Source organism: Zosterops lateralis (genome assembly GCF_965231275.1).
Source record: "Zosterops lateralis genome assembly, chromosome: 18".
Lineage (NCBI taxonomy): Eukaryota > Metazoa > Chordata > Aves > Passeriformes > Zosteropidae > Zosterops > Zosterops lateralis.
In genome coordinates this window covers 5697994-5724394 of record NC_139778.1, presented here as the reverse complement: position 1 = coordinate 5724394, position 26401 = coordinate 5697994, and the positions used below count along the sequence as shown (strand labels likewise).

The following is a 26401-nucleotide window of genomic DNA, read 5'->3' as shown; positions in this document are numbered from 1 at the left end:
GGGCTCCCACATCCCCACAGGCACCCTCACCACTCACCAGGAGGGGCCACAGCATGTCAGCTCCTTCCCCTGCAGCATCCCAAGCATCCCTTCTGAGATAGCCAGCGAGTGTGGCCTGAACTTGGAGCCCGAGAGCTTCAAAGTGAGTCGGAAACTATTTTATCAAGGCGAGATCAGTGCAGGCTGCAGTGCTGGAAGTCAGTGGGGCTGGGGAGCTCTGGGGAGCTCTGTTACGGGAAGCCACTCTTGCTGTGTTGTCTGGACGTGAGCCTGGCACGGGGAGCGAGGCCTGAGGAGCATGAAGCTATGCAGGAGGTCACACCCGCCATCTCTGAGGTCCTCCAAGGCCGATGCTCAGCTGGAACAGTGTTATAGCCAGTGAGCCTGAGTGATTTATGCTGCTGGAAGAGGTTTTTCTTTCCTTTCTTCCTCCCTGGTGCCCTGAAGTCCTTCCTTATCCAGCAGCACCGACAGGCAACCAAAGGGCTGTGGGAGCATTGGAGTGCCCCAGCCACAGCCATGCCCCAGCTCAGATATGTCACAGGAATGGCACCTCATGGGACACCACGGCCCTGCTGCCTCCTTGCAAGCACCAACACAGCAGTTTCCCTGCTGGCTCATCACCTGCCATTTTCTGGCCATTGTCTTCAGAGCTCCTTGGGGACAAAATGGCCTGCCATTTGATGGACGTGTCTTCAGAGCCCTTTAGCCACTCTCTTTGGCATAGAGTGGTCTTGGGAGTGAGTTTTGGCTCCTGTCAGTGCCCTTCCTGTCTATCCTCACAGAATTCCCATCTATCTCCCCATGAGCTGTACTCATTGCCCCACAGGCTCCTGTGACACCCCTGACACCCCGTGGCCCACACAGCCTCCCTTGTACCCATCTGATCCCCTCATCTCCAGCTGCCATCATGGCTGAGATCAGCATCCTGAATGCCAAGCAGGGACAGGAGCTGCTCTTGGACAGACCCTCAATCTTGAAATCATTGGAAAATTTGCAGGGACCGTTTGGGCAGGTCTGTGCCAGGGGAGGGCTCCAAGGCACAGAGGGACACCCCTTGTGCTACATGGCACAGCGCTGACCTGAGTATTTCCACTGGCCTTTTCTTGACCATTTTTGGTCCCTTTCATTTGTTTTTGAATCTGTTCCTCCTCTTTGCCCAAGTTCTTTTGCGCTAATTGGGAACTGGCTCCTCTCGGGGTGGGAGGTCTGTCAGGACCGCCTTATGACAGATTTACTTTGTCTCTCTGTCTCTGCATTTTGGCAGTTTGGTTCTTTTGCAATGTTCTGGATTTGGATTTTGCTTCTCAACGCTGATATCCTCACAATAGGCAGCCTATGGATTGAATAAATTAAAACATAATGAGCTGGAATGCAACTGGCAGCTCTGCAAGATCCCCATCAGCACAGCAGGGCTTGTTAACGCACAGCTGAACTTTCTCTGGGCAGGCACGAGCCCGTGGCCACAGCCTGGCTGGATGGGGGAGCCAGGTGGGATGTAGATGTGCTGGGCAGTGTTCTGGCCTGTGTCCTGAACCACAGCAAAGGTGCTGACAGGTGGGAAGTGTCGCCCAATATCAGATTCAGAAGGAGGACAAGTCTAGAAGATAGACTTCACTCATGTTGATCCTTGCACCCTACATGCTCTGGGTTCATCAATCCTCTTCATTCTGTGACTGGAGCCTCCCCTCCACCCCACTGCCGTGCTAATGAATGCCAGCAAAACCTTGCAGCTGGGTGCCTCCTGCAGCACAGTGGCTCTGTGTTCATGCCAGCCTTGTCCCCTGCAGAGGAGTGTCTCTATCATTTTTCCTGCTCACTTCAGCTGTAGAGGATCCATCCAGGGGCTGTATCACTCCTGATACAGCTTCTGCTTTCCCTGCAAAATTTCTCCTTTTGTCAGCCTGAGCTCACCCAGGCTCATTTTCAAGCCAAAGGGACTTTTGCTAACCCATTGCTAACTTGGCTCAGCAAATGCAACGTCCTCAGGGAGCCTCATTGCCTGTCCTGTGGTGGAGGTGACACACAGAACACCAGCTGTGACAAGCAGCCAGTGAACGAAGAAAAGGAAACTGCGGGTGGCACTGAGTGTGGGAGTCCATGGCCAGTGTGGGATTGCAGGAATGCTCATCCCAGCTTGCAAAGCATCAGGAGGAGATCCAGACCAAGGGAAGGCCCTTGAGAAATGGATAGCATGTGGGCTGAGGCCAGAGCTGTGATGGGAACTCAGGCAGGGAGCAAAAGGGAAATGGGGAAGCAGGGTGGGAAAGCAGTTTGCTCTCCCTCCTGAGGATGCTGCCGCTCACTACAAGCCAAGACCCACGAGCTGTGGGCAGCTCTGGCACCTCTCCTGCTGCCCTGGCCAGCCCCTGGCAGCTGTGGAGTGCATGGCACAGGTACTGTTTGCTTTGGGTCACACAAGCCTGTCAGCAGCACAACAGGAAAGCGAATGTGACACACGCACGTGTCAGAGCTCACTCACGTTTACTGACACAGCTCTGCCCAGCAGGGCTGGCCAGCACCTGCTTTTCATTAGGGCACATACTCTCCCCAGTGCCTGTCTGCAGTCGGCCACAGGAGCAGGAGAAAGACCAGCACATTAGAAAAATCTGGGATGAACAGAGAGGTCTGGTTAGGGTCTGCCCAGGAACAGTGAGAGGAGCAGATAAGCACTTTCTCATGGAAGGAGAACAAGCAGGCTGAGGGTAAGGGACACCTTGCACGGACAATCACTGCCAGGGTGAAGGGCAGGAGGGTTTCAGAGGAGTGAGATGAAAAAAACACAGCAGAACAATTTGTCTGGGTATCCTGAGGTGTGTTTCAGGGCATTTTCCATCTTGTTTCTCTTGAGTGTCTCACAATTAGTGAGATTCTGTTGTTCTTTGAGACTTGGGCAAAATCTGTGCCCTCTCTCCCTGAAGTCTGGGTACTCACCTTACTCTTGGGAAGAGAATTTCTGCACAGAATCCAATTCACCTCCGAAACCAACCATGCTCCTCTTCCCAAGGTAGGACAATGGTAGGACCACAGCCAAAGTTTCCAAGATTGGTTTCTCATTTACTACTGTGGGATATATCTAAATCCTAACAGTGAGGCAGGGAACCATCAAACCTCACCAGTGCCCATATAATGCAAATTAAGAACTGAAATAGGTGATGAAGTCAAGCCAGAGGGATGGCTGGGCAGGGGGCTCAGCAATTCACTGCTGGTTAGTCCAAGAAAGGATGTCATCTGGCTTGTCTTCCTGCACAGAGCAGGCCAGAGTCTTTCCCCCAGTGAGTACTTATAGAGCACGTATTTTGGTGGGTTTTTTGTATTGATTTTTGAGTTGGCAACAGGAGGAGCTCCTCCCATGTTTGAGTTGTTCCAGTGCATTTCATTCTACATCAGATCTTCAAATTAACCTAATGATCAGCTTGATTAAATTATGGTAAATCAAGTAACATACCCATGTCATCTTTCTGGAAAGACATCAGTCTTGTTCAGTTCTGAACCTCCCAAATCAGCTCTACATTTGACTAGCTGTGTCTCTTCCAATCCAATGGGGATTTGGGACTAGACACCCTCCTGAAGTCCCTCCAACCAACATTTCTTTTCTTCTATTTTCAGCTTGTCCTAGGAAAGTCAACCCTTTGCGTGGGCTTCAGGTTTTCTGGGGACCCCTCGGCTCAGCTCTGGTGCCAGAGCAGCACCCAGGATGGAACATTCCAGCTCTTTCCTTAAACCCAGAATTATGCACAGCAGCCTCACCCAACCCCAAAGAGTAGAGGGCATCACACTTCACAGTCCAAGGAGAGGCCTGTGTGAAAAAATGTTTCTTATATGCATTAAATGTATAATTTGTTAGCTACTATCCATGTGAGGGAGACAGAAAAGAGGAGAGGGAGGATTTGTTTCAGAGGGTAAAGCTCACTAAGTTCCAGCTTGGTCTCAGCTGGCCAGGCTACTGCAGAGATCAGGACCTGGGGATAAGGTTGAGGCAATGCTGTTGGATGATAGGGAGTAGGAAAAGATGTGTGATCCCGAAGGTTGAATTCTGATTTTGGTCCTTGGATATGAAAATATTCCCAGTGCACAGGACAGTAATACATAGAATCATACAGTGACAGAATGGTTTGAATTGGAAGGGCTCTTAAAGCCCATCTTGTTCCACCCCCCTGCCATGGGCAGGGACACCTTCCACTGTCCCAGGCTGCTCCAGCCCTGTCCAGCCTGGCCTTGGACACTTCCAGGGATGCAGGGGCAGCCACAGCTGCTGTGGACACCCTATGCCAGGGCCTGCCCACCCTAACAGGGAAAAATTCCTTCTCACTATTGAGACCTTTAAGGAAATGGCTCTCTCAGCCACCTTTATGAGCCACTTTCAAAAAACGATTAAGACATGAAAATTTTGCATCATTTTCTGATATCCTCTCAGCTTTTCACAGCCACACCTGGAACACCTTTTCAAATCAACACACTTACAGTATCCCAGGTCCTGAGAGTTCCCTGTTTGTTCTGTGCTTTGGCAGCTCAGCCTGTGCACAAACAGCGTGTGAACCCACAGGTGGCATCCACTGAACCCTGATGGCTTGGATCCTCCAACAGCTCTCATGGCAGCCTATTCAGCTGGAGTCACTGCCCCTGCTGCAGATTTGAGAGGTTTTTCTGCCTCTCAGCAAACACATTTTCCCTAAGCATCTTCACCTTCCCCTCATGGAGTGTCTGTCTGAGCACCCAGGGGTTGTGCTGGTTGTTGTACTCCTCATCACTCAGTCAGGTGTCTGCCCAGACTTTAGCCAGAGAAGGAGTGAAAATCCTGCTGCTCTGAGTGGATATCTGGGGGGATAGAAAAGAAAAGGGGCACTCCACATCTCATAGTGTGGAAAATCCTCAGGGTTTGAAGAGAAGGAAGTTGCTAGAAGAGCTTTGGTTTCACGTGGCAATTTTTGCCTGACACCTCCTGCCCCAGCCCACCCCAGGCAGGAGGCAGGGCTTGGGAGCTGCTCTGGAAGACAGTGCAGCTTTCAGGAGTTCCTCACACCAGCCTGATGAGCCCCTGGGGAATGGCGGCGTCTGGAGGGACGGAGGTGGGGCCGTGACCTGGTGCTTATGGAGAAAGGCAGCAGGAATTAGATCTGTCCCATAAAATAAACAGCCTGAGTCTCTAATTTCCAAACAAGCCCCAATGGCCCCTTTCCCTGAGCTGTTCTGCTGTGACTAATTGTGCTGGTAGGTGTTGGGTCAAAATCAACAATGGTTCTCCACTAAGGTCACTCACTTTCTCTGTTTACACTGCTAATTTTATCACTGCTCAGAGTGGCTAATGGGATTATTTATACGTTTAGCAGTGATAAATGCTGATGCTAAATAAAGGCTCCCTGGCACGGGCAGGTTAAGGGCTGATATGGCACATCTAGGACTTTATCATCAAAGGAATTAGCACTGTGGGTAAGAGCTTTCCTGGTTTTCTGCAAAGCTGAACATTTATGAATGGGGAATGGTGACAGCAATTAGCAATGGTGGTGGTAATCACAATTATTAGCCATGGTGACCTTTAAGAGCCTGGATTTTACACATCTCCCGGAGGGCAAAGGGAAACCCTCCCAGCCTGCTTTCCGTGGTGAAAAGCTGCTCATAGCTGCAGGTGTGTAAAACAGGGGCTGTGGGAGAGCAGAGATAGAGCTGCACTCCTGCAAACACCCAGCCCTCCACCTGAGAGCTGCTGGGAGCAGGAGTGCACAGCCCAGGGTACCGGCGTCTCCCTCAGGAATGGGCAGGCCCAGGAGCAGCACTGGGTTATTGCAGTGCTCAGAGAAGGCTTCTCATTCCTCTGGAAAAATGTTTACTTGACCAGGGATGCCACTGAGGTGACTCACTGAACTTGCAATTTTGGAAATTCCTGTCACTCTTCCTGTCAGGGTGAATGCTTGGACTACATCACCCAGGATGCTCCATGAGGTCTTCCCTAGGAGCCGGGCTGATGCATGGTGAAAGCCCTTGGCTGCAGCCCAGCCTGTCTCAAACAACCATGAGGCCCTGATGTGTCTTTTCTAATTAGAAAACTCACCCTTTTCCAGTGAGAGATGATATTTTAAGAATTTTTTTTGCGATATTTGATTCCGTCTTGAGAGAAAACTCTTGGCCTTTTTTCATCTTGGAAAAGGGACATGGGAGCATGAAAGGGATCTCAGAGCCAGGGAATTGGGAAGATCTGTTCTGGAGTCATCATGGCCATGGGCAGCAGAGGAGGGACAGCAGTTAATGTGGATTTTGGGGAGGGAAACCAAAGAGAATTGCTGCATGGCAGGAAAACAAGCAGAGAAAGACAGCATGCAAGGAAAAGGGGCAGGACTTGAACTTCACACCAAGACAATCCATAGCTGTGCTGGGAAGGTTGCTGGATGTGCTCTCAGATCCTCATTCCTTGTACTGTCCATAACTAACGTGCTGTGATGCCCATAGCATCCCAAATCCAAATCTTAATCATTCTAAGAATTCTTGGATTCTGATCTTCATTCAAACTAAATCCACCTGTTACAGACACTGCTCTCCCAGGTTAAATAAGTGTGAGCCCAAGCCAATTTCACCCTCTGCTTGGAGCTCCTGTGCTCTCTGCACATCTGCTTTCATTCCTGCCATGCACATCCCACTCCCAGTGCCCCCTCTGTGGTAGGATGGTGACAGTGATTCTGCAGGAACACGGGCTGGAAGGAGGGAGGGACAGGGAGCAGAGCCTCCTTTTATTGAAGTGTTTTTTTCTCAGAACATCTGCTGGGATCAGGGTGTGGTTCTGGGTGTGTTGAAGGCCCAGGATTGGGGTGATTGCACAGGCTGGGGGTATCTCGTGGTGGGTGTTGCCTCAGGGAAAGCTGGACCATGTAGAGTGACCACTGTGGGTGCAATTGGTGCAGCTCACAGCTGCTTCCAAATTCCCTGCAGGGCAGGAGTGGGCCAGGGGATCTGATGTGGGTCCCAGGTGAGGTGTGGCCCTCTGTGCATAAACTCACCAAGCCCCAACACCACAAAAGGGTGGTGATCCTGCTGCTGGAGCAGCAGTGTGGCCCCTTCATGGATCAGTCTGGATGGATCCTCACCCCCGTGGATTTGTTCATGCCTTATCCAAGTCACATTGAGATCAGGATTAAACTGATAAAGGTCTGGATTTAGTTACAGGGATCCCCTGGGGTTGGTTTTCCTCTACATAGGTTGCCTGCTGCTCCCAGCAGAGTCTAAGGCCACAACCACATGGTTGCCACAGCCAGGGCATGTGGGGAAATTTATCATCTATATCCACTGAGGCCTCCTGGGGCACTGCTCCTGTCTGGCATGACAAATTTTGGATTAACTGAGCACCAGCCAATAGTTTTGGCACTGGACAGCTGAGCACACCCACCTCTTATCAGCCTTTGGGAATACAGGGCTTACATATTCTCTGGAAGTTTCTCTCTCAGAGCACTCCACAGCTCTCACAGATGTTTCTGTCTCTTGCCCTGATGATGTGAAAAGCCAGCAACAGGATCCCCCACTATTTGCCATGCCACATGTGCTTAGGGGTGACTCTCAGCTTTGTATAATGCTACAATTTCAGAATAATTTATTTCCAGTGGTGAGAGGGGCACCAGGATTGCATTTGTGTGTTTTGAGTAGGCAGCTGACATCACTTTCTGAACAACTTTTCCTCTCTTATCACAATGAAGTCATTAGAATCCTGCAGAGGATCACTATTTGTTTTCAAAACAGTGGATGTTTTGTGCCATTGAGCCTAGATAAGAGTTTTTGGGGTGAACAATGGTACTTATGAGGAGGGAATTAGAGTTGTAAACCCAAGTGAAGAGACACCTGTTTTGGATGGTGATTCTTGGTGCTTCTGCCCTGGTGTGATGAGCAGGGTGGTGCTGAACCAGGCAGCCCTTGTGTCCTGCCATGGGCTGATAGACCATGGGCCACTATTCCTTTCAGATTTTCCAAAAGGAAAGACTATATTTTTTTATGTGATGACAAACATTTTTGCATTACTGAATTCTTCAAATGGGAGAGAAAAATAATTTTTTGTAACTATGTCTTTGAGGGCCTGTTCTCTGTAGATCACCTTGGAAAAAGGACCTGAAAGACCTGGTGGACACTGAACATTATAGCAAAACTGCATAAGGAGAAATGTTTCTAACAGGTAGAGTAAGGTTCATCTTTCCTTCAGCACCACAGAGGCCACATCTGGAGTCCCTTGTCTAATTCTGCAGTCCCCAGTATGGGAGGGACGTGGAGCTACTGGAGAGAGCCCAGTGGTTTGAGAGAGCCCAGTTAGGTTGGGCTGGGAGGTATTTTCTTGTATTCAAAGCCTCTAATAACTGGTAACTGCTTTGGGTCCCGTGGAGATGATTCCACTGTGGTGATCACAGAGCCTTCAGAGAGGATTGTACATGGACCCGTCAGGAAGGGTGACACATCCTTGCCCTCCAGGCAGTGCTGGGGTGCTCAGCAGTCTGGCACAGAGCTGGTTCAGCCTTTGTCTTGGGGCTTCACCCAGTCAGGAGGTGAAGGTGAAGAGCTGGAGGAAGGTCAGTACCATGGAACAGGAGATCCTGCTCCATCCAGCCCCCTCAAACAGGGGCCAGTGTGGGCACATCCTCTGTTACCAAACACCTGAGGAAGTGCCCTGCCAGGTGGAGCTGCAGCCACAGGGCAGCCCAAGCACCTTTTTTTTTTTTTTGTTGAACTCTTCCCTGGCATAAACACGGCCCAGCTGAGCTCGGGTCCTGTCCTCAGGGCTGGAGTCAAGAGCTATACATTGTGTTCTGTGAGCCAGCACATGAATGTAAACAGCAGGCTCCAAAACAGTGGCAGGAGAATTAACTGATGCTATATGCTGCTGCTTCATGTTTGCTTTGGAGTTGAGGAATAGGTTTTGGAGAGATTTTCCTCCCCATTTTCTCCTTGTGCCCTTGGACATAGCTCCGTTATCCCCAGCTGACTTGCCTAAGCCTATAATCCCTGGTGCTCAAGAGAGTGAGAAGAAAATAGGATTCAGAGTCCAAAATGCCTCATGTGTCGGCCTCCAGAAGATTCCTACCATCTGCTCTGGCCACCAAGCAAAGGGACTGAGCTCATTTTGTATCCTGTCATGTAGTGCTGTTTTGCACAAGGAGCTGGAAGGGCCGTGGAGGGATCTGTCTGCAGGACCTGGGAGCACTGCACACCCCCAGGGAGAGCTGCCCCCATGAACTGCAGTGCCTGAAAAGCACCTGTGCCTCACCCCAGAGAAACCTGAGAGGCAGATCCTGAGTTCCCACCTCCAGGAGAGACCTTGCAGTTTGAAAGCATTTATCCTGCATGCTTGGAGCTGAAAACATGCCAGCAATCTTTCTGCTGTTTGAGGTCAAGATAACAAATCACCCGGCACATTTACTCAGAGCAGCCACTGACATACAAAGTAAGAGCCTCCAAGATCATACCCAGCTCTCTGCTTCTGGCCAGCCAGGGCTCAGAAGCATCTTGATCTGCCAGGGGCACCGTGTTTGCTCCTCTGTGCAATGCCAGCTGCTGTCATTCCCTAGGAATGCCCAGCCAGGAAAATCCAGCTGCTTTCCTACCCTGTGTATTTCCACATCCCTCAAAAGCTGTCAAGCTGCAGCAGTAAGGGTGGATCCCTATTGTTTTTGACAATCTGTGTTGGTTTCCATGCTTAGGTACGACCTGTAAGCAGCTGTTGGCATGGAAGAAAGGCTTATTTATTGTTAGCTGAGACAAAATTCTCTTGCCAATGAAGTCGGTTGCTGCCTTATATTGCAGCAAAAGATGAATTCACAGTCTTAATTTAAGTTGCTGTCACATACCTGGACTCAGAGCAGCCAGTACTTCCCACAACTTGCAAATCCAGCCATCACTGCTGGGGTCTAATGCATCAAGGTTATGACTCCTTCAGATGCTTTCCAGCATCTCAGCACAATTCCAGGGAACAGGCAGCACAACAAGCCTTTGCTTTTCAGGGCAGTTCACCAATCCCTGGCTGCAAGGCAGGGGCAGCCAGGGGCAGGGGTCATGCCCAGGGATGTCCCTGTGCTACTCTCCAGGTGGAAAATGGGGTCCAGCCACACTCCTGGGGAAAAGGAGCAGCCATCACATCCCTGGGCTGAGATGTTGGTTTTGTGAGTTTTTTGGACACCTCTGTTACAGCTAGTATCGTCTCACTTCCACCAGCAGCCATAAGCCCTGCTCCTTATTTTTCCCCTAAATCAAAGATTCTGCTTGTAGAAATGTGGCCTTATAAACACTGTTCAGTCACTTCATCATATTTTCTTGGATAAGTTAAATTAATTGACCTACTTTAATCTCTCACTAAAACATGCCCTTTAGACATGATGTTTTTCTGTAGCTCATTTCAGAACCCTTTCATTTTTTTCACTTTTCAGTATCTTAAAAGAAACTCATAAGGGTAAAAATAGGAAGGCTCTTCCAGTGAGGTCTTATCAATGTCATAAACAGATAACTTTGACACCATTCTCAGAGTCAGTGTCATCCAGTCTCTGCAGGCAGGATTGTGTTCCTATATGGGGACAGAGCATTGCTCAGGCAATATTTGCTAATGTTGTCAGCAGTGACCCCAAAGTCACTTTTAAGGTCATGGCTTTCTGGGGTGCAATGCATTGTCCTGCCCATGACATTGTAATCTTACTTCTTGAAATTATAAAATGTATCTGGCTTCAGACCAGGGAAGGGAAGGGAAGGGAAGGGAAGGGAGGGGAAGGGAAGGGAAGGGAAGGGAAGGGAAGGGAAGGGAAGGGAAGGGAAGGGAAGGGAAGGGAAGGGAAGGGAAGGGAAGGGAATGGAGCTGGGGAAAGGGCTGGAGGATCAGAAGGGGCTGAGGGATCTGGGAAACGGGCTCAGCCTGGGGAAAAGGAGGGTCATGGGGGACCTTGTGCACAACTCCCTGACAGGAGGGGACAGCTGGGGGGGTCAGGTTCTGCTCCCAGGGAACAGGGACAGGAGGAGAGGGAACGGCCTCAGGCTGGGCCAGGGGAGGCTCAGGTTGGACATCAGCAGGAATTTCTCCATGGAAAGAGTGGTCAGGCCTTGGAACTGCCCAGGAGGTTTGGGGTGCCCATCCCTGGAGGTGTCCAAGGAAGGACTGGAGGTGGCACTCAGAGCTCTGGGCTGGGGACAAGGTGAAGATTGGGCACAGGTTGCACTCTGTGGTCTTGGAGGGCTTTTCCAACCTCAGTGATTCTATGATTCTATATCCAAATGCACTCTCTGTAATGCCCAGCTAACCAAACCCTCAATTACCTCCACCTCTCAAATGCTATGAGCACTAAATACTGATGTTTTTCTACTACAACACATTTCTTCAGCTTTGAAAAGCACAGCAGCAAATATTTTTCCCCAACATGAATAATTTTCCCCTGATCAGCATTAAGGAGCTCGTGTTGTGTGGGGTTTAGAGCAGGACAGCAATGTTCCTCTCCCCAGAAACTCCTGCAGCAGCATCTGAGAATGACTATTAGCAGACACATTTTAGGGTCTGACTGTGCAAATGTCATTTTTGGTCAGTGAGAATTTCAAGAACAAAATATCACCAAGTTTCAGCCTTTAGGGAAGGCCAGGGTGTTTACAGACCGAACTCCATAAAATTATCTATTGAATTCATGCTTTAAGAGCAGAAACAGCTTTTGATTGTCTCGGAGTAGTCTTGTACCAGCTTGCCACAATTTCAGCTGGGAATGATGTCAAGTTAAGAGGCTGACAGTTTATTCTATGCTTTGTAAATATTTGTACACTGTTGGCCTCTTGCAGTCCTTTGGAACAATATTCCAACTTTTGTTAAAAATAAACATGAATGGGGCGGAGCTCAAGGACCAATTCTTTATAAACTCTTGTGTGCTGATTTTCAGCTCCCAGCCCTTTGTAAGGGAGGCTCTCCATGCCTCACCCTCCCAACCTGTAACATGGGACAGTAGTTGCATGAGTGGCTGCTGTTTTCAGCATGCTGATGCCACCTCAGGGTGTGGGAAGTAGGAAGGAAATAAACCTCTGCTGCAGCTGAGAATCCTGACCCAGGAGACCTCTGCACACTCCCAGGTTACTTTTCAAGTCTCAGTTTCCATGAAGAGAATGCCCAGAGCTGAGACCTGCAGCCTGGGTCAGCATCAGACAAGGGAAAGGATAGGTGGGAACTCCCTGAAGGTTGGCCAGAACATAGACAGGGTAGGAGAAACATCATCAGGGATAGGGTTGAAGATGTGAGAGCTCTGGGGTGTCAAATACATGGGCAGGAGGAAAGCTTGGCCTCCAAAACTGTCAAAACTCAGGGCTGAGCTTTTCCCAACTTTGTCATTACTGGTTAGGATTTCATGCCAAAATTCAGAGTTCTACACAAAGGCTGAGTGAGCCTGACAAGCTGAGGCAGCATTCCCTCTGTCTTCCTCAGGAATAAGGGCTGAGTTTGGCAGACTAACCAGAAGAATGTGGGAATTCCTCTCCCCTTCTTCCCCACTGCTCATTTGTGGACACTGTAATCTCCCCAGATAGCCAAGCTTGCTCCAAATCTGTTCCAACAACCCAAGGATGCAAAAGAGAACGTGGAATGATGTGTTCTGTAAGAGTTTCCTTCTGCCATGGACACCAGGACAACAATCCTGTCCTGGAAAAAAAACCTGAAGAGAGTGAGAGCTGCTCCAGGAGATCAGTGCTTCCTTGCAGAGTCTCTGGTGCAGCTGTTGGCTTGTGGGGTCAAGGTGCTCTCTGGCCACCCCTTGAAAGGCACAAACCCTGGCCACAAGAGAGCAGGGAGCCTTGGGGGAGCATGGGAACCTTGTAGAGACCCGTGAGTCAGGGACCATGAGAAATGGATTTGTAGAGGGTTCTAAAGCCTGACTGAAAGCTCACAGAGTCTTGTCCATCTGTGTGCAAACTCTGGGATAAGCTGTGCTGACTGAGAAAGGCCATGGGATAGAGAAGACATTGTTGAGAGAGAAACTGAACTGAAAACAAGTTTCAAATTATGGCCTTGCAAAGAGACCAGATATTTTGGAGAATTAGAACTGTGAAAGATGCCTTGTAGTGAGACCATGTGGGGTAAAATAATTGGTGATTGGTGTTAGAAATATTAGCAGCATTGTGTGGCAAAAGCTGATAGGTTTATTGAAAACATTTATAAGGTATTGTAACAAAGAAATAGTTTGGCTTCTGATAGAATGTAGTTGAGTTTTACATCTCTTGTGTCTCACCCTTCTACGAGATTGATAATGGAATAAAATATTGAAAAATGCCTCTCAGTAGCCCCATCTCTGTAGAACTGAGTTTTTCCAACAAGGGACTGGCTGGGATATAGGAAACTCCTATTGGTTCTTTTTTGGCTTTTACTGCAGAGCAAACCCAAGAGAGTCACCACTGTGTCTTCTGGCCTCATCTCTGTGTTTGGCATCTCTGGCCTTGCCAGGGCCACACAGGGTGAATGTGAGCACTGTGCTGCAGCTGGGGATGTCATTCCTCCCCAGGCACAGAACACAGGCTCTGCCTGGCTGGAAAAGACTGACAGGGAATGAGGATAGGAAGGCAGGCATGCACTAAACCCCAGGGAAACACTGAGCAAATAGCTGAAGAGCCTGGCACTATTATTCATTCTGTTTCTGGTATTATTAAGTGGCATGAGGTTAAAATAACACACTCAAATAAAGGAAAAAAATGACCAGCAAGACACCAAAGCAAAACACATGGAGAGAACAAGCATCTTTGGCTCTAAATTGTTCAAAAGAAGCTCGATGGGGAAACCCTCCTCGGGCTGCATCTCCCCAGGGGTTTCATGCAGTGCTGCTCTGGCTTTAACATGTGCAAAGCCAGGTGCAGGCTTAAAACCATGCAAGTTTTCCAGGTGTAGGCAGGAATGCAGGCAGGCAGCTGGGCTTGGAGGAGAGGAGGGGACCAAGCACAGCCTCAGACACTGAGGAAAGAGACGTTTCCAGGAGAGCTGATTTTTGATGCCCTGCACAGTCAGTCATCCCACTCATTGGGTCTTGTAAGAGCTCTGAGACATCCCAAGGGCTGCTCTTTGCCCTGAGAGTGATCAGAAGCTGTGAGCCAGAGACCCACTGCCATGGGGGCAGTGCTGCTGGGAGAGTCAGCTCCTTCTGGGGAGGATTTATGAGACGTCTGAGGTGTCAACAGCCCCCCACCCTTGGCACTGCAAGGCACAGGCCACGCAGCTTGTGCCATAAATCTGGTACAGCTGGAGGCAGTCCTTGGGGTGTGTGATCCACATCCAGGGCCAGCACATTTTCAGCAAGAGGCAGATGGGAGAGTAGGGGAGCAAACACGCTGGGCACGAGTGCAGTTGTTGTGGCCGGCCCGCGTGGGACTGCGGTCACGTTCCCTCAGAGGCAGGACAGGACACAGTGGCAGGTTCATCCCTCAGCAGGGATATGCTCTGTGCCTGGCAGGGCTTTCCCAGGGACACATTCCAGTCCCCCGGGTCATGGCAGCTCCCTTGGATGTTGTTTTGAAAAAGCTCCCAGGCGGATCTATGACAAAGTGCATAACTAAAGAGCAAAGTGAAGCCCTCGCTCCCTTTAAGCCAATGGGATTTCTGCCTCCCAGTGTCATGGGCTGAGGGTTTCCCCCAGCCTCCCCCACTCCCCCCTTGGCTGTGATGTCAGTGGGCACAGAACGGTGCCAACCCTTTGGGTACACAGTAATTTGGGGTGCATGCTGGCCCCACAGATGTGAGACTGGGTGGGAAAGCTGCCAGCAGCCATTCTCCAAATGCTCTCTTTCAGAGTCAAGAGGCACAAGTGGCAGAGCTGGGAAATGCCAGGATGCATCTTCCAGGTCAGAAAGACACCGATGGTGGGACAGCTCCCATGGCCACTGCAGAAGCCAGTCCAGAAGGCCTGAGGGGACAGGATGGGAAATCACTGCCTCTCAGGCTGGCCAGCAGCTGCAATTCCCTGTGGTGCTCACTCCTGCAGACACATCCATGTGCTCCTGGTGCCGGGGACGGTGTGGCCATGGCAGGGTTGGGTGGCTGTGCTGTGCTCTCCATGGCTCCCTGCAGCAGCTGAGCCCAGCACAGCCCTGTCCCAGCACAAAGCACAGCTCAGGTCTCAGAAGGGGATGGGCAGTGGTGTCCCCTCACTGACCTCAGTTCACTGCAGAGAAAAATAACTCTGCCACAGGACCCGAGCGCTCCCTGCCAGCTCTGTCACGGGTCTGCTCCCCGTGTCACAGCTCTCCGTGTCACATGCATCACAGTGCTGTCTGCAGAGCTGAAATGCTCCTCCTATCCTTTTTATCCTTTTCCCCAAGGTAGGCAATAATTTCTTTGCCTCATTCCTGCATGGAAAGTCTTCTCCTGATGTATAAGATGAGGTGTAGCTTCCACAAACCCTTCTTTCTTTAGCAGGAAAAATCTCCCTGTCTCAAAATCTCTTTAGCTGGATGATCATTTATCTTTGGGTTTCCACTGGGTTCATGTTTCCTGTTTTCTTCTTCCAGATTGTGATCCCTAACTGGAGATATTTTACAGCTCTGCTTTGCTTTCCACATATCACTGCAGAGATAATCTCTGAGCAGACAGTTTCTTTTTTCCTTGGAAGTTATTGGGGGAAAAAAAGTAACTGAGCTATCAAAACACGAGTGTGTCTTTGAAACCAAAAAACTTCCTCTCTGACTGTGCATCCTCCTGGACCCAGAACATCACCCAGTAATTGAGATTTCTGCTTTTCCAAGTATTTGCTTTCTGTCTGCTTCTCCTTTAAATTCCCAGGAGCCTTCTGGCAGTGCAGGCAGTGCTGATCCCGTTTTACCAGCAGAGAATGCCTTACACTTGGTTTTGTTGATTCCTTTAATCTAAACTAAGTCATTCACCCAGAAAGTTCAAGGCTCTGGAAAGGTGACGCTTTGGGCCCCATCCCAGGTGAATGTTCCCATTCCCTGCCAGCTCCCAGACGGGTAACGACTTCCCAGCTCCACAGGCCCAGCGCTGCTGGAGTCAACTGTTATAAACCTGCCACAGGGGATGAGAGCTCATGAAAGGAAAAGGAGCCTCTTTATTGTCTGTCTGCTTGCCTGCCTTGGTGCTGCTTCCCGTCAGCACCATTATCCCGGGACTCCCACATGAGATGTGCAGCAGCAGCAGAAGCAGCAGCAGCACAGAAATGCTCTTTCAGAATCACAGAAATGCTCCTACAGCAGCACAGAAATGCTCTGCCAGCAGCTGGGCCCAGCCCATGACACTCAGCCCCGTCACTGTTCCATTGCACCCAGTCCCAGGGACTCCTTCCCCTCTCTTTGGCTTTCTCAGACATCAAGTGGTGACAGATTTCCTGGTGACACCTCTGCAGAAGGCAAGTCATGAGACACAGAAAGCTGTAGTGAATGCACTGAGGAAAGCAGTACAGCTGGTGGCACTTTCCTAGAAGCTGAACTCAGCTGCTGTGACACTGAGGTCTTTTCACTGTTTTTCCATCTACTGCTACAGAGAACATATCCAAGTAAGAGGTTGCTTCAGATTTCCCCATTTTTCCCCAGAAAGTACCAGGGTGGCTGGCAGGGCATGTAGGGGGGAAAGGGAGCGGAAGAAATCTGGTGTCAGATTATTTTCCCCAAATAAAAAATAAAGAAGTGGCTCTTTTCTTTAGATAGTTGTGCTCCAACTCCAGCTCCTGGTAATGTTTATATCTCTGCTGTTCGAGATGGAGCACAAGGATCCTGGTGTTGAGAACCCGTTCAGGGTACTTGGGATGCTGGATTCACATTTTCAAAGAACTAGAGACCATGTCCCCCATCCAGTTCCATCTCCCCAGTGCCCTGGACCAGAGCAGGACATGCAATAAGCACATCAACATCCCACAACAGAGCCAGCCTGAGCTGAGGGCAGGTCTGGCAGAGGGCACAGCACGTGCAGACAGCACCATGGAGCAGAGCCCCAAATTCTTGGCAGGGCTGACTTCCACCTCCTCCATGACCATAGCCCTGCTGCAGAGCTGGAACTGAAATTTCCACACATGGTACTTGTCGGCCTTGGGGAGTGTCTCTGCCGCCCGTCACGTAACTGCTTGCCTGGAGGAATGTGCTGGTGTTTCTTTCTGGGGATTACTGGGTCTTTCCTGTCCTGTTTTTCCTTGGAAAAGCCCTTTCTGTCTGCAGGGCCCAGGCAGGATCTGTGGGCTTTGTAAAGCTCTGCACCACATGGCACAGGCAGGGCCCTTCCCTGCTGCCTGCATGTCTGTGGTGGTACTTTGGCCCTGCACAGGAGCTCCAGTGGCTGCTGCTGCTGCTGACAAAGCCACTTGCTCGTGGTGTGTGACCTGTCCATGAGGGCAGCTCTCCCTGACTGACCACGGAGCAGCACCTGGGGTTCAGATGTGGGACAGGGAAGCATACGGAAGCTTCCTCCCCATACCACAGCCATCTGGAGAGGACAACTGTGTCCCCTGTATCCCCATGGGCTTTCGGGCCAGGCTGGTGAACTCTGCTGCTCCATGGGGTCAAGTTGTGGCTCTTTGAATGGAGGAAGTTGTCCCCTGGCCAGCAGAACCATCTTGTATGTGAACTGCTGTCCTCTCTGTCATGGCCAGTGACCAGGACCCAGGGAATGGCTGGAGCTGTGTCAGGAGAGGGTCAGGGTGGATTTTAGGAAAAGATTCTTCCCCCAGAGGGTTCTGGCACTCACCTAAGCTCCTCTTTGAGCCCAAGAGGTGGTCCTTGGCTCCCACAGAGCTGTGCAGGTGTGTGCCCACCACAGCTCCTCAGTGCCTGAAGCTGCTTGGCTTGGTGGTTGAGCTGGACACTGCTCATCGTGGAATGACCCCACAGCTCGTGGGTGTCGAAATGTAGCTGGGAATGTTCTCCTGGCATGCTGCAGAGGGATGGCCTGGAAATTCAGAGTTTGGCCATCATACAGTGGCTTTAGGCCTAATGTTTAAGCTCATCTTCTTGAGCTTAAAAAGAAAGTCATTAGCATTTCTTTTCTAATGCAAACAGACAAACCTGACCTGCCTTCTTATCTGGAAGTAAGAGAAGTTTCCATGGTTCCCCTGATCTGTGTATCTGGAGCTTCACTGGCTCAGCTGTGTGGCATTGCTGTGTCCACTGGGCTCAGCATCCATGGAGAGGAGCAGGAAGGGCCAGCAATTCAAGGTTTTGGAGCAAATCAGAGCATGCACAGGGAGCAGAGACTGCCTGGGACACTGTGGGTGCTGCTGCAGACCAGGTCTGAGAGACACAAACTTTTTCTGAAACAGCATTTCCTCTTATTGATTTCCTCCAGTCACCAGGCATGAATGATTCTTCCCAGAAGCAAATCATCCATCTATGCTATCGCTGCATGAAATCCCCTGCAGGGTCAGCTGCTATCACCCCAGTTATCCAGGTTGCTCCCTACCAGCACCCTTGGAAGTGGATCTGCTTTCTGACACCAGCACAGAGCTCCTGCCCCTGAAAATCCCCTGCATGCAGCTGTGGTCAGACAGGCTGCAGGACAGCACAGCCCTGAGGACTCTCACTGAAGAGGTTAAAGAGTTACCTTGAGCTGGGATCTGTATTTTGTTAAATTATTTGAAAGAACAGCATCTCTGCTGTTTCCTTCTCCAGCGTGCAGAAGAAAAATGACTGTATTATGGTTGTGTCTAGCGTAGTGCTTGGCACCAGGCCAGCAGGATTTACAATGGCTGGGTGAAAAGTCTGCAGGGAAGGCAGTTCGTTTTGCTGTGGACTGTACTCACAGGGTCTGCAAGGACCAATCTCCCAGCACAGCAGGGGCCAGGAGGAGACCTGCCAGCAGAGAGCTGCTGGAGAAGCCATTTGTTCTGTCCCTGAAACACGAGGTCAGCAGGACCCACCGCCTCCTGCCAGGGGTGATAAGAGGGGGAAGGCAACAGAGTAAGACAAGCTTTGTCTATTCTGGATGAAAGATCAATTTTATTGCAGCTCCTTAGCATAAGATTTTTCATGCTGGAATTTTCTGGCTGGAAAAATACGTGTCTGATTCAGAACCATTTTCAGAAAGAAACACCTGGCCTCACTCCCCGGAAAGGAGGAAACAGTGGAATATTAATTTCTAATACTCTATATTAAAATCACATGCATTTCTGAAAGAGATTTTACTCTAGAGGCAAGTACAACTACCAGGACAGGCAGGTCTCTGTTCTGCTATGGTTCCACAGCAGGTTCTGAGTACGTTCCTGCTCTGCTGGAATGCTGTGTCCTGCCTCATTTGCTGTCCTCTCCTACCAGAGATGCTCAGGCAATGAAGGGTCTCAGTTTGGAGGGCACTGAAGCCCTCTCCATAGCAGCTCCTTTTGTGATAGCAACAGTACTGGGTGGGACAGGAGACACTGAGAGTTTGCAGAGGAAATAAGGCATAGTCTGGAGGTGGAAGGGATCATTGGTCTGGTTTATTGGTTTGCTCTGATCAGGCTGGACACTGGGTGTGGCTGGAAGAGAGCTGTGTGTGTGCTCAGGTGGGTTTCAGCCTGTAAAGGACAGGTGAATTCCTTCTCTAAGGAAGGGCCTGGGTTTTGGGGTCAGACTGGCTCTGGGTATTCATAATCTTAGCTGGTAAGTGCAGGCAAAGATCTCAGGCATGGATATCATGGGCATTCCCAAAAATTCATGGATATCACTGTCTTTACAGCAATAGGTCAGACCTCACACTCAGTGCACTGAGGTGCTCTGTACCCCGAGCAGCAGCACTGGGGCAGGGTCCCACCTCAGGCTGAGCACCTCATCTCTTCAATCAGGCTCAGATCTGGCTGCCTACATCTCCAGCTGAACCAGCCAAACCATCACTAAGGTCCATTAAAATTCTGGCCAAAGGCTTCCCCTCTGGTGAGGTAAAGCCTTCAGCTGGGCACCTGGATGATTGGGAGTGCCCCACATCCTGGCCAGCAGGCTTCACATCCTGGAGGATCATTACAGCTGAGTGGTGTCCCTTCAGGAGGCACTGTGGGTTTGCTTTCCCAGCACGGGCTGTAGCAGATCCGCACCTGACAGTGGCAGCAGATCCACAGGTTTCCTGTGACGAGAGGCTGAGCAGGCTGTGATGACTGAACAGGGACAGCTACATCCTCAGAAAGGTTTTTAGCAGTAGCCAGGTGTCTTATAATAAAACTGCTTTTCTGGTTAGCAAGGAGATATATTTTAAAAAGTGAAAGAGAGAATTATTCTGGGATACTGCTCTGGAAAAGGTGTAGTAAAGATGAATCCCTATGGACTGAGTTACACTGGGGATACAATGCTGCAGCTCCCCCTTGTAGGCTGATGTCAGAGGAGGTGTCCTAAACCCACATGCCAGACCCTTGCAGCCAGTTCTGTTGCCCCCATGCAACCTGAACAACTCAGACTTTGTGATAAGTCTTGGGAAATGAGCTAAATTCATCTCATTTTTGTTGCATCACCTTGGATCCTGGTGACATCCTGACTGGTGTATGTGAACCCCACACCAATGGCACCAGTTGGACTCTGCCAGGACAACCTGCCATTGAACTTGCTACTGACCACCTGAAAGCCAAGTGACTCTCCCCATGCCCAGCCAGCTGGAGAGGACAGCTGTGTCCCCTGTGTCCCCATGGGCTTTTGGGCCAGGCTGGTGAACTCTGCTGGTCCATGGAGTCAGGTCGGGGCTCTGTGAATGAAGTTGTCCCCTGGCCAGCAGAACCATCCTGTATGTGAACTGCTGTCCTCCCTGTCATGGCCAGTGACCAGGACCCAGGGAATGGCTGGAGCTGTGTCAGGAGAGGGTCAGGGTGGATTTTGGGAAAAGATTCTTCCCCCAGATGGTTCTGGCACTGCCCAGGCTCCCCAGGGAATGGGCACAGCCCCAGAGCTCCAGGAGTGTTTGGACAGCACTGCCAGGGATGCCGAGGGTGGGATTGCTGGGGGTTCTGGTCAGGGCCAGGAGCTGCACTGGGTGATCCTGGGGGTCCCTCCCAGCTCAGGAGACTGTGATTGTATGCAGGCAAGACAGGCTGGTGATGTCTCCCTGCACACAGGGTCTTACCTTCACTGGTGCTCCCCATCCCTGAGCGCAGGAAGAGGGAATGGTCAAAGTCAGCTCTGCTGGGGCTTAGCAGAGGGAGAAGGGAGCAGGCATCGGGGCTCAGCTGTGTTGGTGAGTGTCTGCCTGAGCATGCGGCTGCCTAATTCCCAGAGATTACTCACAGCAACCTCAGCACAAGAGTTACTGCTGAAGGAAAAACTTCAATGTCAAGAGCATGAGTAATAACCAAGCTGGCACTTAGCAGTTCAAACGGAAGATAAGAGCTAAGGCTGGATTCTCAGAGGGCCCATTTTATCTCTTTTATATATGTCACAACTGAAGAAGTGAAGAATATAAAAGTTATTTATTAGTGTTTCGTTCCTGCAGTACTTTTATCATGTTGAGTGTGCATTGACCCCACGGTACCACAGAACTGGAGAAGGGATTAACAGATTAAGGGAATCCTCTATCTCAGTAGGACCAGATTTGGGGGTGATCTTCACCCTCTGACCCCTTCACAGCTCTTTCCTGTTCGCTGTGGAAGCTGCTGTGCTACTCCTGCCCAGCTCTGAGCCTTCCCCTCAGGGTGAAGAGCACATTTTGACCCTCTGGGCAGGAGGCTGGAGTTGATCTGCTGCAGGCACTTGCACTGGCCTAGGGGCCAGCTCTGTTTGTTGGGGGAGCCCATCACCAGACTGCTCCTTCCCCACTCCTGCAACACCAGCCAGAGAGCTCAGAGGTCCTGCTCAGTGGACATGGTGCAAGAACCAGCTGCAGCAGCCTGGTGCTAACAGCAGAGGCACGGTAAGGTGAGACAACTGGAAGGGCTGGAGAAAAGAAATTAGACAGGAAAATGTAAGATGTCTGTGAAAGTACCTAAGGGTAGGAAAGAAAATAGGAGAAAGGAGGAGGGAAGCAACAAAGTTCAGTAAGTACAGAATATATCTTAAATTTCCTTGGTTGTGTGATATGGATCTTGGCAATGCTGCGTGTGCTGTCCTTGGCTGAAAAATTATTCTCCTGTCCTAGCTGTGAATGAGGTGCCTCCAAAGTGGCAATTCCTGCTGCTGGGAATTATTGAGTTGAACAAGAGAGTGGCTGGTCAGAGCTCAGCAGTGCCTGGGGCTGTGGAGCAGACTGAGTGCAGCAGGAAAAGCTGAGTTTGTACTCCAACAAGTTTAGATTGGTGCAGAAACGCAAGCCCTGGAACGTTTTGAAACATGGCATGTCGGGCTGAGCTAAACAGCACTGAAAGGTGAGGCACTCCCAGTCTACACAGACCATCAGGGTGTTTATGTGGTGCAGGCAGAGGGATTGCTCCAGGACTTCAGGCACAGGAAAGGTCAATAATTAATTATTGAACAGATGGGACAGTTTTGCCTGCATCTTCCTATAATTTGACTGTGGCCAGGTGGTGACTGTCTTGAGTCTGTCTGTGATCTGCAGTTAGTGTCTGTCACTGAATAATTCTTGACCCTTGAAACATTTGCATGCTGTAAATGTATGAGAAATCCAAGCCTGTGCCCTTTGACAGAGCTCCAGGTAGGTCCTTGCACTCTGTCTGGTCTCACAGGCTGGGAGGGAAGTGGAGGATTTCAGGTCTCAGACAGGATGTGTGTGATATACCCTCGCAGAGTGAATTTTAAATATTATAGTTCAGTCCACCAGCTGCAGTTGTGGATGTTTAAGCTCAGAGATCACCTTTCTTAATTATTCCTGTTAGTGGTGTCCCTGTTCTGGCTCATTTAAGGAAACCAAGTGAGAAATGGGGAGGAGTAGGGTACTGGGTAGATGTGGATCTGCTTGAACATTTCAGTGGGCATCAGGGAGTGCTTAGAAGAACCTTCATGTGCCAAGAACAATCCAAGCACTGTGGTGTTCCTGGTCAAAATCACATGTGTTTGTTATTCTGACTATCAGGACAAACTCCAGCTGGAAGATGGAAGAGCTTTCCAGGAAAGAAAGATCATCACAGGATGGGCAGAGGGCTGGCAAATACAGTCCTGGGTGCAGGCCTCTCTGGGCTGATCTGGGCAGACCAAGTGTGCTCTCATGGCACTTTAGAGAACTGTGTTTTGACAGCTTTAATTCCTCTGAGCTCATCTTACATAAAATGTCCTGGATTTTGGCATCAGCATCACCCTTTTCAAAATGCCTGGTACCTCTGAAGTAAACCAAATGTGAGTCTAGGGCAATTGCAGCTTAAATTTAACATTCAAGATTGAAGTGGGGCTTGTTGTGAATGACAAGCAAGTGAGAAATAATCTTTGTGGTTCAGGTCACTCAACACTTCTCATCTCAAGGGCCTCTTTCTATTTGTCAATAACTTTGATGAATGCTCAGGACCAGGAGTCCTCATGCCATGTATTTATCTTGTCCTGGATTTGTTTATAACATCACACTGAAATCAGTGAAGTTGCATCAGAGAAGGAGATTAGAGAAAACCAGTAGAGTTTTCCCTTTTTTTTCCCCCAAAATTCTTACGACTTGCATTTTGAGAAGCTCTAGCAGATCCAGGCTGTGGAGCAGCACAAGACATTTGGCAGAGGTGGTGGTGTGTATGTCAAGATGTGCCTCCTGCTATCCCAGAGAAAAGATGCCCAAATTTGGGAACATTAAAAGTGTTTGAAAAGCCCTAGTTCACACAGACTCAATGGGAACTAGCTGGAGTTTAGCACCTAAAACCTTGCAAGCATTTGTCTGCACAGGCCATGCTGCAGCTCTGCTGGGGACAGGCTTGGGGGAGGACTAGAATGTGGATGTGGAACTCCTGGAAAAGAACCCAGATTCTGGAGGGCAGAGAAAGAACACATGAGAAGGATCCTGGGCTGGAAATGGACCCAGGAGCCCAGTAAAATAATATGGGGATCCAGGTGGGGGAACAGGCAGGATTGGTCTGAGAGTAAGTGATGCTGGTGGAGAGGAAGAAAAGGAAAAAAAGTGAACATGAGGGCACTTAGGACCTCAGAGCTGGAGGAGATGGAGGATGAGTGAAAAACTGTCCAGAAAAAGGGCAATAGGTGAATAATTAACAATGTTGGGGGTCACTGTGGATGGACAGTCTGGGGGATGATGTCCAGCGTGTCTGGTCATGCCTGATGTTCTGGCTCTGTGCTGGAGGTACTCAAGGCACCACTGCTTAGTTCTCTGTCATGGAACAAATCTCCTGCTGAGCCCCTTGGATGTAGCCAATGCTTTGGCTACTGCTTGGCTAGCTGCAGGCTTGTTCCCAAAATTACAGGAGAGGAATTAGCAGGCTAAAGAGCAACTGGCTCTCTCTATTCACTGACATGACCTTCTCTGTACCCCATGAGATGTAAGTGGCTCCAAAAGCTGAAAATTCACAATAAAACTGACAGCTTCATAGCAGTGAAGGGACCCTGGGATCTCGTGTTTCGCCAGCAATGCAGAATATCAGAGGAAGAAAAAGGCCAGAAGGCCACAGATAAATACTGGAGCTCACTTTTTCTGGGCCACCACCCACAATCTCCCTTGTACCTCTGTGTCCCAGTGCACACAGAAGGAGGTTGCACTTGAAATTTGGAGCTTCCCACCCTCCCTGTCCACCAAGACCCCCACTATCCCCCAGAACAGCCCAGGCAGCAGCCAAGGAGGGCTCCAAGCTGGCTTATCCCCCCTGCCACGGCCTGTGTCAAGCCTGAGAGGACAGTTTTGTGTCCTGGAGTGAAGGAAGGGCTGCCATCCATGGCAGCATGGAGAGGGGGAAGGACTCCTGTCTGTGCAGGTTTCCACCAGAGAGGCTGCACCTCACTGGCTTTTTCTATCTTTGAGAAGAAACAAAACCCCCACTGGTCCATATTTTCATTCCTCAAAAGCCACCAGTCCTTCAGCAGCTGCATAACCAATTTCACTGGCACCACAGGAATCAGGCTCTCTGCAGTGGCTTTATGAAGTCACTTCATAAAGGGCTTCAAAGTCACTTCAAAGGGCTGTTGCTTCCAAGCCACTGCCTCCCCTGTGAAGCAGCCAGGAGCCCTGCCAGGATGATGCTTTTCAAACACAAGCAGGCAGCAACTGCTCCATGCTTGAAGTTCTGGAACACCTCTCTGCACAGGCACAGAGGGAGTGAAAAAAACCCAGAAGACTCCTGACTAGTGCATGGTGTTGTCATTTCTAGGAAAGCCAGCTCCAGCCCTGTGCTGAGCAGCAGATTGCATTGGGAACATCCCTGGCCATGCTGTGCTGCAGCCCTGCACACCCTGCAGGCTCTGCAAGAGCTCAGCCCGGGGACAGCTCCTGGCACAGCTGCTGGGACTCAGAAGAAACTCTGTGTGATGCAGAGGGAGCAGCTGCAGGCACAGGGGCCCCTGCCATGGCAGGAGGGCTGGGGCAGGGGTGTGTGACACTCACACTCTGCACAGAGCAGAGCAAGAAGGGAAGCATTAGGTCTGGAACAAACTGAATGCACTGGAGGCTGGAAGAGTCTGTTCCAGCTGGTCTCACCAATACCCCGAGCACAGAGTGGGACTCACAGCACTGTGTGAACAGGTGGGACAAGGGAAGGGACAGGAGAGTGTGTCCCTTCCCTTCCCTTCCCTTCCCTTCCCTTCCCTTCCCTTCCCTTCCCTTCCCTTCCCTTCCCTTCCCTTCCCTTCCCTTCCCTTCCCTTCCCTTCCCTTCCCTTCCCTTCCCTTCCCTTCCCTTCCCTTCCCTTCCCTTCCCTTCCCTTCCCTTCCCTGGGTTTGAGCTGTCTGCAGAGATCTGTCACCAGGAGCTGGCAGCCTGTCTGCCCACACAGCAGGAAAAGGGCTGAGGTGTCAGCCAGCACACAGCTGTGCAATCCTTAGGGCCTTCCCTGAGTCTATCAGAGCTCTACCTCCCCACACCACTCTGACAGGAGAGGTGGGAGAGGCAGGAGTCCTCCCAAATAGCAGCCAGGTCAAACAGGCACAGCAGAGGGACATGAAGGGCTGGGGTATGGCTACAGAAGGGTGGCTGTCCACTCAGGTAAGGATGGGGAGAACAAAGGATCTTGCTGGGAAAAGAAGCTGCCGCCCATTGGCATCTCTAGAGCTCCCTGGCACAGACAGGGCTCTCTTGTGCCACCAGCTGTCCACAAGGCCAGCTCTGAAGGCAGTGGCAGAGGGGAGAAGGACCTGCTCTGTCCCCACAGCTTCTGTCTGGGGCAGCCTCAGTGATGCCGACAGGAAAGAGCAGCACAGGCTGCACTTTGCTCAGACCAGCAAACAGCAGCATATTCACAACTCCCACCACAGCAGCTTCAGCACAAAAGTTTTCACATGCTTGGCAATTTTCAGCTTGCAGCTCACCCAGATGTGGGTGGCATTTAGGTGACCTGCAAGAGGCCCTTTGTTCCCCGGGCTCACAGAAAATACCAGTTTCCTCTTCCAACTTTTAGAGGTGAACAGGTGACAGGTGTCAGCTGTTCTTTTCTTCTCTTTAGAAGTAGCTGAGCTGATTTTGCTGAGA

General features: G+C 50.4%; 1 protein-coding gene across 1 annotated transcript in view; it reads left to right on the top strand.

Annotated features, from left to right (window-relative positions):
• The first annotated feature begins 16356 nt into the window (after nt 1-16356).
• Nucleotides 16357-26401, top strand: part of MYOCD (myocardin) — a 126228-nt gene continuing 116183 nt past the window's right edge. The window contains exon 1 of the mRNA XM_083874924.1: nt 16357-16463. The gene's annotated coding sequence lies outside the window, so the exon portion shown is untranslated. The remainder of the gene's footprint in view (nt 16464-26401) is intronic.